Source organism: Hibiscus syriacus, unplaced genomic scaffold, assembly GCF_006381635.1.
Source record: "Hibiscus syriacus cultivar Baekdansim isolate YM2019G1 unplaced genomic scaffold, ASM638163v2 tig00110694_pilon, whole genome shotgun sequence".
NCBI classification, from domain to species: domain Eukaryota; kingdom Viridiplantae; phylum Streptophyta; class Magnoliopsida; order Malvales; family Malvaceae; genus Hibiscus; species Hibiscus syriacus.
The window spans coordinates 604,356-620,021 of record NW_024062828.1 but is presented as its reverse complement, the minus strand read 5'-3'; the positions used below and the strand labels follow the sequence as shown (position 1 = coordinate 620,021).

Sequence of the window (15,666 nt, the reverse complement as noted above, 5' to 3'; positions counted from 1 at the left end):
AGACGACAAAAAGATGGAAGAAGATCAGAGGGCTCGTAAAAAAAGTTGGAAATTATGAGTTGCTACACGGATATCTAGAGCAAACCATGGAAAGGAATGATCAAATGGAAGAAGATCGAGCTCACTACTCTAGAGACAAGTGAAGATTGATTCAACATTTATGTATTCATGAAGAAATCATTTGCATAAAAGAAAATGCATTATACTGATACATTGAATTGCATTTGTGTTTCATGCATAAATACATGATTTTGACAAATCTTCCAGCGAAAAGAGAATATGCAGAATGTTAGAATCCCGATGATTGAAAGGAAGATTTCAAACCTCAAACATAAGGAGTTACATTTAAAGAGACATACCCTGAAGAATAGAGAGATCTAGTCTACAGAAGAAGCATTGCTTTGAAGTGAAGACCATCAGATGTAGATGCAAAACAAGAATTTCGTGTATGAAGAAATGAATCAATTGATTAAAGTGACTTGCACATAGTATATTGGGGCAACTCAATATTAAGCCTTCACCGGAGAGTAGTGAAGCAAACCATGTTGAGCCTTCATGAAAAAATAGTGAAGCAGAATTACACCAGAAGATGTCTGAGTTCCATCGAGGTCAAAAGAGATGGTGTTCCTTCGAAAAAGAAAATATTTCCCAATGATAATTGAAGATTGAAGATATTGAAGCATCAAGATGAGGATGACTAGTTTTGAAATCCTAGAAAGAAGGGTGACGATAATTAGGCCAAAGTAGATTCACGTATCTAATGGCTTCCAAACAAGTTTTCACGATAGAGATGAATTTTCAGAGAATTTTTGGAACTTTGAATTTTTGAGTATGATATTTCCAAGCATACATTAATGATTGATAATGTTTGATTTTCAGGTTCGACCTTTGAAGCAAATCAAACTAAGGCCTTCGCAAAAGAATAGTGAAGCAAAAGAAGATTTTCGAGTTCTATACTCCCTGAAGAAAGAGGGAGGAACCCGTTTGAAGATTTTCGAGTTCCATACTTCCTGAAGAAAGAGGAAGCGAACCCGTAAGAAGAAGATCCTTGAGTTTATACTTCTTGAAGAAAGAGGGATCGAACCCGTTTGAAAAAGATTTTCGAGTTATATACTTTCTGAAGAAAGAGGGAGCGAACCCGTTTGAAGAAGATTTTCGAGTTTATACTTCCTGAAGAAAGAGGGAGCGAACCCGTAAGAAAAAGATTTTTGAGTTCTATACTCCCTGAAGAAAGAGGGAGCGAACCCGTAAGAAGAAGACTTTCGAGTTCTATACTCCCTGAAGATAGAGGGAGCGAACCCGTAAGAAGAAGATTCTCGAGTTCTATACTTCTTGAAGAAAGAGGGAGCAAACCGTAAGAAGAAGATTCTCGAGTTCTATACTTCCTGAAGAAAGAGGGATCGAACCCGTTTGAAGAAGATTTTCGAGTTCTATACTCCCTGAAGAAAGAGGGAGCGAACCCGTAAGAAGATTTTCGAGTTCTATACTTCCTGAAGAAAGAGGGAGCGAACCCGTTTGAAGAAGATTTTCGAGTTCTATACTTCCTGAAGAAAGAGGGAGCGAACCCGTAAGAAAAAGATTTTCGATTTCTATACTCCCTGAAGAAAGAGGGAGCGAACCCGTAAGAAGAAGATTTTCGAGTTCTATACTCCCTGAAGAAAAAGGGAGCGAACCCGTAAGAAGAAGATTCTCGAGTTCTATACTTCCTGAAGAAAGAGGGAGCGAACCCGTAAGAAGAAGATTCTCGAGTTCTATACTTCCTGAAGAAAGAGGGAGCGAACCCGTAAGAAGAAGATTTTTTGAGTTTTATACTTCCTGAAGAAAGAGGGAGCGAACCTGTAAGAAGAAGATTTTCGAGTTCTATACTTCCTAAAGAAAGACGGAGCGAACCCTTTTTCAAAAGATTTCTCAAGTTCTATACTCTCTGAAAGGAATAGAGAGCGAACCTGTTTACAGAAGGTTGTTCGAGTCTTGTACTCTCTGAACGAATAAAGAGCAGACATGATTGTTGAAGATTGTTCGAGTCTTATACTCTCTAAAGAAATAGGGAGCAGACACGATTACTGAAGATTATTCGAGTCTTATATTCTCTGAACGAATAGAGAGCAGACACGATGATCGAAGATCATTCGAGTCTTATACTCTCTAAAAGAATAGGGAGAGGACATGCTTCCCGAAGATTTTTTAAGTCTCGCTTATCATGGAGTTATAATGGAACATTTTAACCTCTTGAGGTTCTCATAACCAGACAAACACGACATCGTTGGGTCTTTGTTCTATTCTCGTTGCACGACAATAAACAAAGAGGGGCAGCTGTAGATTCTCGTTTTGTTCGGGGCTCTCATTCGAATTTTTACTCCATTATATATATATATATATATTGTGTTTAATTATGTAGCGATTGTTTACTTAATTATCTATGTAGTTATGCTTATGATCATGTATGTATATATATGTAAGTATATATATATATATGTGTGTATGTTAAGAGAATTTAATTCACTAAACCAAGTTTTTTATGTTTACAGGCCCGGATTACAAAAGATATTGTATTACATTAGGCTTGAAAAATTAGGCCGGACCTCAACAAACCCAGGCCCGGTTTTAGCAGCTAGCTCCTATGTGAAGCTACAACACCCGAACGCTCCATGTGAAGGCCTTGTTCTACTCCATGCCACTCGGTCACCAGCTGTGCAGACCGAGAAGCATCTCATGACCATGCTCCACAACGTGCCAAGCACCCAACAACAGCCTTGAGCACCACGCCCGACAACATCGAGCAAACCAAGGCTCGACTCACCAACAACTCTCACGGGCTATCACCCGTACCCATGCCTCCCACTGCATCAGCTCAGTTCCCCATTGCTTATCGTTCCCTGCAAGTATGATTCCAAGAGAAGACCCATACTGGCACCATGAAAAACCAAAGAAAGAAATTAACAAAAGCGATATCATCAAAAATAATGTTCATCAACAACCATTGGGGGGATTAAAACCATTTTTGGGAGCAGTACAGATAGGGGAGGACCAACGATTATCAAAAGCAGAACATATAGCTGGGCTTTTCGACAGTAAAAAAAGAGCAAGAAAAATGAACGAGAGGGGGAGGAACCAGAAAGAGAAAAAAGCTCAGGGGGCTCTCGATTCAGTAATCAGAAACGAACAGTAGGGGGATACACAAAGTCACGAACAGTCAGTGATTACCAAGCAAAAACTAGCTATCAAGAGCAGTGAACAACCAGAGGGAACATACAAGCAAGGAAAGATTAACACAGGGGACTCTCGATTTAAAAAAAAAACGAGAAGATTTCTAACAACCATTCGAAGGAAGGAACCGATTCAAGCAAGGAAATCAACAGCCCAAACATTCAAAACAAAAGCAATGTAACAAGTGTCATACCCGATTGTTTTTCGAAGACAATATCAATGCATTGAGGTTTTTATTTATTTATTTATTTCGTTTTTCAAATGCGTGATGTGTGCTTTTTCTTTTCTAAATAAATAGCAGAAGAATAACAAGGGAGAGATGGGATTGCGGTTAGGGGATGATACAAATGAATTTAGGGTTTAGTTTTTACCCTATATGTCATATATATTGGCATAGTGAGACGGCGTCGTTTAGGGTGGCTCTCACATGAGGGTTATTCATTATATAGGCCATTCTAGTTTTGTGTTTATATATTTTAGTCCTTAAATCGTTGCTTTCGTATTTCTGATTTTGTCTCCATGTTTTTTACGTATTTAATTGTAGTCCTAAGTATTGTTGTATTTAAATCTATTTTGTTTTAAACATTTGACCTTCATATTTTTGCATGTTGCATTTTAGTGCTGAGCGGTAATGTATTTAGTTTCTGTTTTTTAGACATTTGACTTTGAATGTTTCACAGGTTCTATTTTAGTCCATTTGGTGTGTTTAATCGAATTTTGCATTGATTGTGCTTCTGGCCCATTACTTTAAAATTTTTATTTTGACCCCCTTTGTTTAGTCAAGTAAGATTTTTGTATTTTTATATTTGGTATGTAATTATGTCGTTTTTTATTTTAGCCCATAGATTTGGATTTTAAATATTTTAGTCGTAATTTAGAATTTTAGAGTAATTCTTTAAATTTAAATTTATTTTAATTTAATCCATTGTTATATTTGTTTTCTTAAATTAATTGTTTATATTTACTTTGCATGGTAATATGTTTACATAAGTATGGATATGCAGATATTTCAGTAGCAAATCGCAGGACATCATTTTTACCCACGTGCATAACTCGACTCCTATTACATAATTTGATTAAGGGTAATACCCTTTTAATTTAAAATTATCGGAATGACTTTTCTTAACTCACTAGATAATTGTTTTCGACGATTTTAAATTAAAATTGTATCCCGTTATTGACACTTTAAAAATGTTTTGTCATTTTAAAATTTAGGAATGAAAGAAAAAGAAATATGCGACTATTTAAATTATTTGAGAAAAGATCGTTAGAACTCACCTAAAGATCTGGTCTCGATATTTTTAAATAATTGAATATCCTTTATCTAGATAATGGCTTGGTATTTTTAATTAAACCTATTTTGTGGCTTTTGAATGTTATAAAATTTGCATTTTGTTGTTTTGAGGGATCATAAATTAAATTAAAGACAAACTTGTGAAATTCGTTGCAAAGACATTAATTAATCGACTAGGTACCGATTTAGGGCGCTGTGGGGGTGCTAATCCTTCCCCACACGTAATCGACTCCCGAACTTGGATTTTGGTAATGTATACCGTAAATTTGTCGTTTTAATTAAAATTAATTTTTATTTAAAATGACAACATTTTTTGGTGTCCAATCACATCCTAATCAAAGATTGGTGGCGACTTCTCGAACCACATATTTTTATCTTTAAGGAATTTCCAAATTTTCGAAACGAGAGGTTTTCTAAAATCGCAATGTTTAAACTTTAATCGTAAGCGAATAATTAAAAAAGATGCGGTTTTCAAAATCTCGCCCCGCACCGGTTAAAAAAATTGTTTCGACAATTCTATTGGTGGGTACTAAAATAAAATATAAACTAAATATTAGGTATGATTTTGAAAAAAATAAAGTTAGGGTATCAAAATTGAACAAAAGTAATAGTTTAGATACTAAAAGTGTAGTTTACTCTTTTTTATAATAGAGGATATTCTATATTGTTCCCGCTTCAGTTACACAAAATTCCATACATTACGACACTGTTCTCCGCCATAGTACCACTATTCCCTGAAATCCCTCCAAATTCTTCACTCTCTCTCTCTCCAAAATCTGCCTCAAGAAAATGGGAGCTTATTGCAATGAAAATCCCTCTTTCTCCTCGGCCTGTAACTCGTTTCCTTCGCACGATCTCAGGCTTTCCAAACACGTCCATGACAACGTTCACGGCAACATTTACCTCGATCCTGTATTTCATTTCCTCTTTTTTCTTTTCATTTTATATGTTGATTTGGTGAATTGAATGAAATGCGAGTAGAAAAAGTTCAGGAGAAATGTTTAGTATAATACTATTTAACTGATTGGTGTGTGATTCTGTTCACTGTTTCGGCATGGTAAATCAATTTTCTTATTCAATCTGAGTATTTTATGTTTGGCCGCAGCTTTCGTTGAAGTTCATTGATACGGAGCAATTTCAAAGGCATGACGAGTTTTATTTCATTATTACTTTTGCTTCATTTTCATTTCAAATCTCATTTATCTATTTTTATTGTTTTTATGGTAAAGGCTTCGCGAGCTGAAACAACTCGGTAAAGTTCTTTTTTCCCTCCCGCCCCTCTGTTAGAACGGATGTTTTTGGATTTATTTGAGATGCCAATGTATTATTATCTTTCTCACATGGAAAAGTAGGAATATATGATTTCGATATGAAATTTGCGCTTTCAATTTCCATTTGGTTTTTTATTTTTTTAATGATGAATACATCACATGCTTCATAGAAGGATAAATCAACAAGTGATGGTTCCGATTTTTCATGGTGAATAAATATTGGTTTTCTGTAGAATTGATTTATGAGTTGGTTTTTTCTTCATTTTTGTTTGTTGTTTATCTGATGGAATGGATTAGCGGTCAGTATTATATCTTTATGCATAGGATTTTGGTTTGTTTACTTGTATTAGAGTCAATATTAACACAAAATCACTGCTTCGGTATTGATTTTTACCGAAACGTCCAAACTTTAATGTATTTAGTTTTCAATAATTCACCTAGGTCACTGCTATGTTACCCAGATTCTTCCTTTTAACAAAAGTATTCACGTCCAACACTTGTCTCTGTCACATTACTCCTATCCAATACTAACCTTTGAGTCTGGGTAGCATAGCATACATGGCAGGCTGCAACTTGCTTATGTGACTAACCTTTAACTTGTTTTCAGGAATGACGCACCTGGTTTATCCAGGGGCTATGCATTCCAGGTTTGAGCATTCTCTTGGGGTGTATTGGCTCGCTGGTGAAGCTATCCAAAAGCTCAAAACCTATCAGGTATAGAACCTTTTTTCATGTGTTCTGTTCCTACTCCATTCTCTCTCTCTATATATATATTATTCTAAGCTAACCATTTGTGTAGGGTTTGGAGCTTGATATTGATCCATTTGATGTTCAAACAGTGAAAATTGCTGGTAACTATTTGTGCTACCAAAAGTTCTATTCATTTTTACTCAATTATTAGGTGTTTTATTTTGAATCTAGGCTGTACTAAGGCTTTATTTAATAAAATTTTGAGGTACTCTTTTCCTCCTTCAAATTTTCGTTGAGATACCTTTTTGGTATTTCGACGGATATGAAGGGGGTTTTTAATGAGACCTCCCTTATCAATTATTTTTTTACTTCAATTGGTTCCTTTATGGATTTTGTTCCCTCAATTGCAGGTCTTTTGCATGATGTAGGCCATGGACCGTTTAGTCACTTGTTTGAGTCTGAGTTTCTCCCCAAAGTTCTTAATGGCTTCAAATGGTATACATTAAATAATATTATAGGATTCATCTATTTCCTATTTCTACTGTTTCCAGTCCTAATCTTAAAAAAAATGATCAACCAGTGATCTCGTGTGTATCACTCCAATGTATTTTGCTTTAAATGATATTTTCAAATTTAATCAGTGCATCACTTCTCATATTCTTTTGGGTTATGTTAGGGTTAGTTTGTAAAATTTATGTTTTTCATCCATTTTATGTCATTTGTACTTTCTAGGACTCATGAGCAAATGTCAGCAAAGTTGATTGATCACATTGTTGATGTGCACCATATTGATGTTGAATCTGAGATGATTAAAAGAGTCAAGGTAAGCTGCTCTTTTCAGGAATATATTGCTAAAGTAGTCTTTCTTTCTCTTCTGGTTCCGTATGATTTTCTCTTTACTATGGCATTTCTATTATCCATACAATTATTAGTTTTATATGTAGAATCATTTGCTTCGGTGTTGATTATACACCCAAATAAGCTTGGATTATATGAGGGAATTAGATGCAGCTAAATCATGTGGTTTTGAACATTTACAGTTGAATGTTGTAAACTGTGGACAGAAGGCTAATATAAAGTATATTTTTGGCCAGTGAGTGGAATCAGACACATTCTGGATGTCTATCTGTTTTTTTTCTTCCTCATTTCCTTTGAATTTCAGCTTGCAACTTTTCCTTTGTTTCTGACTTTGCTTTGATTCTTATGTATTAAAGTTTGAAATGAGGTCTAATTAAACAGAACAATGTTTAGAACTCTGTATATGGAAATGAGCTACAATTTTGATTTCCTGTTTCCAGAACCGATGCTCATCCATATTCTTTTTATTTTCCAGGAAATGATACTTGCTAGCTCAGAGTTTGCACTACGAAAGTAAGTGTTCATTTCTAAGATCCAATTAATAGGCATATGTTGATCCCTGAGTTTTTTAGCTCTAGTATTAGGAAAAAGCGTGGATGTTGTTTCTTTCTTTCCTTTATTATCAGTACAATTATTATTTTGTGCTTATTTTGAAGAGTGTAAAGGAGAAGCAGTTCTTATATGATATTGTCGCAAATGGTCGGAACGGAATTGATGTGGATAAGTAAGTGCATTTCAATTATTTGTCCATCACATCTGCCTTCAAGTTCAAATTCCAATTTACATACAATATTACAGCAACTGGAAATTCTATTTGTGTAGGTTTGACTACATTGTCCGTGATAGCCGAGCTTGTGGCTTGGGATGTAGCTTTGATTTCCACAGGTTTTTTTCTTCTTCTTAATTCTAGGAATCTAGCTAACAGTTTCTGTTACCAATAGATGGTTAAAAAGAAGAAATTATATTAAAAAAAAGTTGAGGAATTTTTTCCATCACAATTTCACATACTACACCACCTGCAGGTTGATGGAGACTATGCGTGTTGTGGGTGACGAGATCTGCTATCGGGCTAAAGACTGTTAGTATAATCTTTTTTATTACTTGCAAAAGGCATCTATGATTTTTTATTTTTTTTATTATTTATCTATGTTAAATCTCCTGCTTCATATTGGATATGGTTGCTTTTGCTAGATCTTAGCATCCACAAGTTATTTGCTACTCGAGCTGATCTATATCGAACTGTCTACACCCATTCTAAAGTTAAGGTATTGGAGAATTAATCCTATAGATTCTACATCAACTTCAAACAAGTTTTTTACAACCTTGATTTTACCATCTTTTTATGGAGGCTGGCTTTGTACATCAAGAAGAAAACATCTCGTTTCATTCTTATTTCAGGCAATTGAGCTTATGGTAGTAGATGCACTGCTGAAAGCAAACAATTATCTAGAAATTTCTTCTTCCATTCAAGATCCTTCTGAGTACTGGAAGGTTGTATAACGTGCTTAGCAATCTTTTGAATAATTTAGAGCAGAAATGAATAACAGAATGTGATATTTTCTTTGAATCCAGCTAGATGACACAATAATCAAAACAATTGAGACAGCTCCAGACGAAGACCTCCAAGATTCTAGAGATTTGATCCTGCGCATTCGCAGGAGAAATTTGTATCAGGTTGAAAAGCTTTGCTTGCATTCACTCCTTTATGTTATTAACAATGAATGCATGCAAATAAGCATGCTATTCTGTTCATGATCTCTCTTTGGCTTTCATCATTATCAGAGGCTTATGATAGATGATTTATCTTCTGTTGCAGTTCTGTAATGAGTATTCAGTTCCAAAAGACAAACTAGAACATTTCAAAAATGTCACTGCTAAGGATATCGCTTGCTCGCAGGTCCTTTTTTGATATTGTCTATTGAAATGGTCTTATGCATCTCCTCTTAGCAAAAGAGTTGAGTAAAGTCTCCTATTTTTTATATATATATAAGGTATTCTCATTTTAATAGAAAAATGGTGGAGTAATACTAAAAGAAGAAGATATTGCCGTTAGTAATGTAAGAATTGATTTGACTCGCGGAAGGCAAAATCCCCTTGAAAGGTATCATATGGCCTTTATGCTCGATTTTTAAGAGGCAAATATTTTCCTTATTTTTCTTGGTTGCATCTTTGATAGTCTTTGACACTTTGTTTTCTTTTTCTGTTCATTTTGTTTGATGTCTACACTTGCAGTATAAACTTTTTCAAGGTACTGAAACTCACCCTAATTCTATTTTCAAGTTGTCCTGTTTTATTCATTTCTCGCTTAGAGTGTAACATACACCTCGCCTTATCCTTTATGCACTCTACACTAACGCCTAGGCTCAAACTTTCACCTTCACTTTCATCTTCTAAACAAAAGAAGAAAACACTAGGCTCACCCTGATTCTATTTTCAAGTTGCCTGTTTTATTCATTTCTCGCTTAGAGTGTAACATACACTTCGCCTTATCCTTTATGCACTCTACACTAATGCCTAGGCTCAAACTTTCACCTTCACTTTCATCTTCTAAACAAAAGAAGAAAACACTAGGCTGGATGGTTATCGACATTTGAAATTTCTATGTGATTTATGTCAATCATGGTTTTATCTTATATCTTCCATTAGAACATGGGGTAATATTTATTGCATTGTAAACGAACCTGTGTTGCTCCGAGCCTTTCATATTTTCTTGAAATACCATGTCCAACACATTTTTTTGACATGAGTATGAACATATGACCCTCCAATGACTGTAAATACATGGAAAAACATAGAACAAAATTGTCTACCTCTGTCAAAATAATACCCATATAGGCATTTGTACCGGAGTCCGAGTAACATAGAAAAAGAAAACCTACTTTTGGTATTTAACCACCAGGTGCTAGCTATATTACTTCATAATATCTCAATGGTTGGGGTTTTAGTATATTCCCAGGAGATGTTATGGATATATACAATTAAAATGTTCTACCCATTCAAATATTCAATTGGCTATGCAAACATAAGTGGCATATATTGGCTGGTTAACAGACATGATATTCCTATATTCTGCAGTCTGAATATCCTTGTACCATTTAGCCATTTCCTTTAGATGTGAAAATTCTTCAAGGATTAATTTCTGACCAGGATTTTGAGAGTGAGGAAAAGTTCCCCATACCAGATGATCGCGTCAGTCACTTGCTGCCTACATCTTATCAGGATATGATTGTGAGGGTGTATGCAAAAAAGCCTGAATTGGTCTGTGAATGCAATGAAATTATTGATTGCTTGTTTTCACTTTTCTCATTATTCTTCTCAAGAATGTCTTATCTTTTGATGTTCTAATGGACAGGTAGCAGCTGTCTCGGAGGCATTTGAAAATTTTCAACTAAAAATGTATGGACTTAAAGCTCAAGTGCATGCTACACCGAAGAAGAAGACAGGTGTTTCTGAGGTCACATTTTGTTGATTGGTTCTCCTTGTTATTCGCTTCTGTCCCAAAATTATAGGGCATATTTTCATTTTCCACAAAAGGTAAATACTGCTCAGGAGTTAACACTAGATGGTTGTTAAGTAAATGACATGGGTTATTCCCTCAAGCTTGAAGAAAGACTCGTTTGGACATTGAATGGGCCATTTTTTATAGTTGGTCATTTGTTATTATTAGCTATTTTGTATGAACTATCAGTGTAAGTGAACAATTGAACCCAATTTATCACTGCTTTTACAGTCGGGAAAAATGTGTTTCCAGGCATTTGAACTTACTGTTTGCTTAATATGATGAGTGTTTTATGTTCAGGAATGAGTTTTTTCGCACTGTGTATTTTACCTGTGCTTTATAAAGGAAGTTCTCACACCATATTTTTTAGTGGCCTTATATTTTCCATTGAGAACTTGAGCTCAACAAATATAAAATATAAGCAACATCCAGCAGGAGAGGAAGTGTAATAAACAAATCAAGGAGAATCAATGGACTATCCAATTTACAGGAAACAAGCTGCAGAGAGAGGGTAAGCCACAGTGTACAGTTAAGGTCAGTTGGTTTCTTTCTTCTGCCATACACAGCATACCGTGTTGATAAAAAGAAATATCGATTGTTAATGTGAATCTTGTCTGGTTCTACATTAATTTCTGCATAATGTATACTTTGAATTCCAACATGTTTTGTGTATCGTTTCTGCAGATTGGAGCACTCTCTTTTACTACATATACACACTTTGGTTGAGAGCTACCATTCAAGGAGCTTGACTAGAGTATATAGTAAGGCTTTCTATTGGTACCGTTATTATCTTGTTCTCCTTTATTTGGTGTGCATGTTTTCTTCTTTTGGGGCGATTTATTTGCATAAATCTGGTAAAATAAGCTATGTTACCCGCATAATTAAACTTTTTGAAAAAAAATTAATGTGTTTGGAGGATCCTTGACGTGTTATATTTGCATAGCTATGTAATATATACATCTGGGTTCTGGATATATATAAAATAAAACAAGTACTGGGTCCAGTGAGGGAGAGAGAGATAGGACCCAAGAGTCTTTGACATTGAGCCAACCTTGGTCAATATCACGGGGCATTTTTGGCTTCTCCAATTATATCCCAGTTCCCTTGAGGAAAAAGCGGTGAGACAATTGGGGGCCACTGGTCTAGTGTGGCCTGGTCCCGTGACCCCCTCTCTATAAAACAACCTCTTATTTGGCTTTGTGCATCGAGTCAATAAAGGCACAAGTTCACGTGGTTGATGATGTTTGGTAAAGCAGTGAATAGTGTTTGAATTCATGGGAAACATATTGGGTTTAGGGATCACTTTCCTGTTTTCCTTTTGGCTTTATCTCCTCGACCTGCCGCCCCTTGCTGCTCTTATTCAAGGGCCGGTCGCTGAGGCCGAGTGCTACATACTAGGGAGGGGGGCTTAAACTATATATATAAGACGTTGAATCTGGTAAACCCAAACCTAATATTTTGAATTTGTTAGTATTAGCATATAAAATATATATTGAATATATGTATGAATTATGACCCAAATTTAAATAACCTATAGCTCTATAATTTGAGCCTTTCATCTGAATGCCTCTTTAACCAAATGCCCTCCTTCCTAATTTTGACTATATGCTTATATCAAAATATAATTCTAGTCCTATTACATCTAAACTTAAAATTTAGGTATATTTTAATTTGATAGAAATTTGTAATATTGATTAAATATAGTTTTAGTTTCTTTTACTATCTTGAAATTTAAGATATAATTAACATGCTTTAATTTGTCAAAAATTGTATTATTGATTTAATTTAATGGAGATTAAATGTTCTTTTCTGTTTAGATAATTAAATTATATAAACGTTAATACATTAAAAACTGTTGACTGTAGATTTTGATATTTTCTTATATTTTTATCACATTTATGTTATTGGTTCTAACGTGATTTTTTCTACATTAATTAAATATTGTATTTGTAAGTTAAATATGATTTTTAAAAAATGAAACAACAGACGTATTCTAATATGGTTGTCAAAGAGGAAGCATTTTGTTGTTGCAAACCTAACATAAGAAGTGAAATTTTTTTAACGTAATAAATAATCACAATTTCACTGTTACTTTCAGAGTAAGGGATTAAACTTCTTTGATGGTATGTTATGAGTCAACATTAAGTCTTCCAATCCCCCCAATTGTTATGATATTATATTAGGGTTATTTGGTTATATAGTATTTATAAGTTTGAATGTTGAATTAGTTAAGAAGAATTTATTATGTGGTTTTCTTGGTTAAAGATAATATATATATTTTTAAACATATTGTGTTCAAGTAGATGTATCTGTAGGGTGCTTGCGCGTTGTTAATGGTTAATAAAGATTCTAAAAATATATTATCTTATTATCATCTTAATATTATTAAAAATATTATTTACGAATTTATTAATTTTTATATAAAAAAGCTAATGTTAATAGTGATAGTTGAGTTGGAATTGTATACTATTATATGGAGTCGTTTAATAGATAATACTTTTACTTTATATTTCGTCCTTGAATGATTGGAGAACGTGGAGTAGTCCACATTGTTATTACTCCCGATAAATGGCATCTTGAATGTGTACCCTAAAGAAATGGCATCTGTTTTATTTTTGCTAAACAAAAAAGGAATATTTTGAGTCATAAATTCTTGCCTCGTACTTTATTTTCTTTTATGATTACTTGTTCCAAATAGAAGCATCTAAAAGCTTAAAGATGGGGTTTAGGTTCAATCCTTGGATTGCACGGAGGTACTCCTTTAGGCTCCATTCTCCAATTAATGCCTATACATTGAATACGAAGTGAAATCCAAGTTCAAGTAGAATCTCAATTCCATTTGTTCTATTGAGTTTTATTTTTTATTTTTAAAAAATAAATTTGATTCAAGAAAAAAATTTAATCATTTAAGTTCAATAGTCTAGAAATGACCATCCAACTCAGTTGGTAGAGCACAAAGTTCTTAACCTTGGAGTCGTGGGATTGAGTCTCACGGAAGGCATTTCATAATTCGGAGGTCTCTACGGAAGTTGCCTCAACCTGGTGTTGGGGGCAGCTACTATCCTACCTCTCCCTTACCCATTACATATGGGAATAAGGGTCAGCTAATTTAAGTTCAATAGTCCATGCATATAGATTTATTAATTAAGTAAATGAGTTTGGCTTTCATCACTTTTATAGGGTAAATTATACGTTTAGTACCTCAATTATCACTTTTGTTTCGTTTTGGTCATCTAACTCTTTTTTTAAATATACATGATGTTTAGTTTTGATTTCATTTTGGTCACCCGTGATTAAAAAATTAATAGTGACGTTAATGTATCACCATAAGATAATGTTACGTCATCATTGAAAAAAATGTTAATAGTTATGTTAATCTTTTAACGATGAGTGACAAATTGAAACCAAAATGTAAAATTAGATATGATTTTTTTAAAAAAGTGAGTGATTAAAACAAAATAAAAATAATAGTTGAAATACTAAACATGTAATTTACCCTTTTATCATAAGTTTCATCACTTTCTCAAGCTTAATCATTTGCTACCGTGATTGAATGGAAATTTTTTAAAATAACAAAAATATACTAAAAACAAAATTGATATTATTGAAACTAAAAGAGTATATATTCAAACCCAAAGTCTTGTCTTTCACCCTGAAGAATGCCTTCCCTTCCCCACCAATCAACATCACACTTGGCTTTTTAATGAATTTATTGTTACAATTTGATTAGTTAATAGTTTCGAGCAGCATGCAATCAATCATATAACTGAATTTCCTATTTTTAGTAAAAAGATCGTTGCATTGCTGACCCCATTCAAAGGGTTTTGCTCACTCTTTTTTTTCTTTTCTTTCAATCCAAACACACTTCTTTCATTGTTTATTACAAGAGAAAAGAAAAGAAAATTCTTCACCGCCCATTTCCTCTGGTTTAGAACTTGTGTTTGATTGGCATTTCTAAACTTCAATAATAATTTAATAATTGACTTTAAACAATGTGTAGCAGTACATGATTGGCTCTTTTAAATAAACTTGAGAGCTGCTACTCTTATTATTTAATTAAAGAGGGTAAATTATATAATTAGAATATAAACTATCACTTTTATTTCATTTAGTATATGAACTTTCATTTTTTTTAATCATACATATCGTGACGTATAGTTCATTTTAATTTTCTACCATTAAAAACTTAATGGCACAATTGAAGTGACAATTTTTAATTTTTAAACCATTAATTAATTATTATTTAATTAATTTTTAACTAATTTTTAATTTTGAGTTTTTGAGTCCTACTTTATAAGTCAAACTTTATTTGAATTTTTTTTAAAATTTAGATGAAATTATGAATTGAGTTTTATTCACTCCTACAAATAAATTTGTTTTAATAAATAATATTTAATTGAATAATAAGTGTTTTATATCTATAAGCATTATGACTATTAAACTTTAATTATCATATTTATACCTTGTGATGTAATATTTTTTTTATTAATCTAAGTGATTATACGTAGTATTTGTTTTAAAGATTATCAACTATTTAACAATGAAAGTTCTAACACCTTTTGTAGTTTCTATGTTCGAACCTGAGGCTTCTATAGATAACGATCATCCATTTGACTATTGAGGTAGCTTGATTCGTACCATTTGTGATGTAATATTTATATGAATTTCAAACAAATGACTATTATTAAATATACTACAAACTGTATAACAAATGTGCTTAAAGACTAGTATAGAGAACATGACAAAAGTGTTGAATGTCTTGTGTAATAAGGAAAGTTATGAACTAATATTTAATCATTGAATTTTACAACTTCTTACAATTAAAATTTCTTTTACCCATATTAATC

General features: G+C 33.4%; 1 pseudogene; it reads left to right on the top strand.

The window, feature by feature from the left end:
* Nucleotides 1–5,269: 5,269 nt before the first annotated feature.
* LOC120138552 lies at nt 5,270–11,037 on the top strand (annotated as a pseudogene).
* Nucleotides 11,038–15,666: the final 4,629 nt, after the last annotated feature.